At 38.6% G+C, this 2,881-nt stretch overlaps 1 non-coding gene across 1 annotated transcript; it reads right to left on the minus strand.

Moving 5' to 3' along the window:
• Nucleotides 1–2,064: 2,064 nt before the first annotated feature.
• On the minus strand, nucleotides 2,065–2,255 carry LOC136765181 (U2 spliceosomal RNA). Its single transcript, XR_010821382.1, has one exon. It is a non-coding gene; the product is annotated as a U2 spliceosomal RNA (small nuclear RNA).
• Between the last annotated feature and the right edge of the window lie 626 nt (nucleotides 2,256–2,881).

Here is a 2,881-nt window from a genome sequence, read left to right on the forward strand (position 1 = left end):
TATTAAACAGCAGCAGCTTCAGACTGCTCAGTACATTATCCTCGGCTAGCTGCAATAGTCCATTATGGACTGTGTGTTTCTTGTAGTACGTGCGTGTATGTTACACTCTCAATTGATAAGAGATTTCTCCAAACTAAGGTCTATGCTCTCAAAACAATTAACACAGCCATCTGATCCCTTGACATAGTAAGCAGAGCTAACAGTAACTTTATGCTGGGTTTTCACACAAATTACAAAAGATGCACATAGCATTTCCCCCCCAAACACAAACAAAACTCTACATGAAGTTCAACTTTCAGTTCAAATTTGCCATCTTGTCAAACTCACATGGCATGTGCTCAATTGCCATCAAATTGGTTAGTACAGCACACAAAACAGGAAGTGCAATTTGCTCAATTGTTCACACAGCAAATCAACACTTTGCGATGTATAAAATAAGTCCCTCCATGAAATCCCTAGAGCCTGAACAAAACAATGGAAGAGCCCGGAGAAAGTTGGAAGACGAGGTGCAAGAATGAGAGGAGCTAGTGTAGGTGGGGAAGGAAGAGGGCACAGAAGAAGGATATCAAATGAGTCGAGAGCAACTAATTGACCAGGTCTTCAACCATGGATTGGTCAGCATGCCACGGTCAACGTCCCTTGTCAACGTGGAGGCAACATTACCATCTGTGCTGCAATCTCGAATGGGGTAGTGGCCAACAATGCCATCTTGGGGCCATACAATACAGCAAGAGATCAGAAATGACTAAGGGGGCACAAGTTGGTCTCTGATGAGCGGGGGGCTGCAATACTACAGTCACAAAATATTTTTGCAGCAACGCACGTCAGTCTTGTAACGGTAATCTGCATTCTTGTACTATGTGACACTTATTAATGGGATCAAAAGAAATACTGTTTTATTGTTTAAAAGTATTTTACATTACAAATAAAAACAATTCAAATTTTTAATACTTATGATTAAAAACTTTTTAAAATCAATTCTTAAAATCACTTAACATTTTTAAAATCTTTGTGATTTAACAAGAACAAAAAAAAACTTACCTTTAAATAAACAAGTCAAATACATTGATAATAACTGAAAATGCACTGGACAAAATAAAAAAACAATTAAAAAGGTCCAATGCATTTAAAATTAAATCCAAAACGGACAATGTATTTGACAAAAAAAATTAGAACAAAACTAAACCAAAAAAAACCTAAACAATTAGTGTTTTAAAAACAACTAAATCTTTAAAAACAATTAAACTCTGGCCTGACAGACAAGAAATTAATGTATTCATCCAGCCTTGGTTACAACAGTAAATTGGAATTTGTGGTCTTCACACACAAACCTGTACAATTTTCAGATCAAAATTGACAAACCTACCACATAAGAGACTGAAATTACATATTGCATTTCCAAAATTGTGAGGAGAAGCCATTTCACTTACAGTAAACAAAAACACTTCCACACATTATGGAAAAAAGCTTAATCAGTTTAGGATTGTGGAACTTTCAGATAAATGTGTTTTACCATTAGTATTCCTGTATGGATAGATCTAAATCAATAGATGACATTTCTGTAGTTTTGATGAAAATACCCGTTTATAAAGTGTTCTCTGAAAAGAAAGCAGCACTTCATTTCGTTATGTAATTTGGCCGTGTTGCTAAATGAGCGTTTTTCAATGGCTGTGTTAATGGTTGTGAGAGCATAAACGTTAGATTGGAGAAATGAGTCCAATCATTTGAGAACAACTGTAATGGTCGTTGTGAAGTGCACAGTATGCATGGCTGTAATGTAGTCTCACTGAGGTTTGATTTACAGCAGTGTCCTCCCCTGCCGTTCTGGTCCAGCCCATTTCTGAGCCTTCATTTCTCAGAGCTTTCACACTCTGAAGGGAGTGTCACATATGGCGACAGCTCGTGTATACACACACACACATTTATCTATTATACATTGTAAACAAACATGAAAACTGTCCTGTGTTCAAACGTTACACATTCAAAAAATGAAACTGAATTACATCGAGGGCAGCCCTCTCCTCTGTCCCGCTGTCAGTCTGTCGTTAAACCAGCTCGTTCCCCGGGGGGTGCACCGTTCCTGGAGACACTGCAATACCAGGCCGATGCGTGGAGTGGGCGGAGCAAGCCCCTATCCCATCTCCCTGCGCCAAAAATCAATTTAATATATGGTCCCCATATAGGGGACGTATCAGATATTAAACTGATAAGAACAGATACTACACTTGATCTTAGCCAAAAGGCCGAGAAGCGATACCGAGCCCTCCGCGCTCACAGAGTCCCGTCTCCGGACAGAGCGAGTGGGTCCAGGGTGGGACTCGTAAACAACACCTACGAACTCAACACGCAAGCGCATCAAGTTCATATGACACTACGGACGCCTGTAGGAATCGCATGCGCTTCATCAGAACGATCAAGAACCTTTCGAACACTCGCAAATGCTTTTATACCCAACATGCAACGCGCGATAATCTGCATAATAACCTAGTCTGCACCACTCGGATACCTGAAACAAGTGCAATGTTTTTAAGATCGTGACACAAATCAGTTTAATAAAATCGTGACATACAGCGTAACTAATCGACTACTAGGGTAGTGCTCTATACAACAGTATACTGTTGTACCTTGGGCTATACTATAGTATTTATTAAAGTACTATTGGAAATACTATGGCTTACTGTATACTATATTATACTCCAATACGTTGCAATGTACTATACTTCCGATAGTAGTACGACAAATACTATATATACACCGTTTTAATACAAACTATATATACAAACTTTTTAAGTTACATTATACCGGGGTAACTTGATATACAGATAGTGCTCCGTTACAACATGTGATATACTGTAAGATAGTAGAGTATTTACTATAGTGC

The sequence above is a fragment of the Amia ocellicauda genome, chromosome 12 (genome assembly GCF_036373705.1).
Source record: "Amia ocellicauda isolate fAmiCal2 chromosome 12, fAmiCal2.hap1, whole genome shotgun sequence".
NCBI lineage: Eukaryota > Metazoa > Chordata > Actinopteri > Amiiformes > Amiidae > Amia > Amia ocellicauda.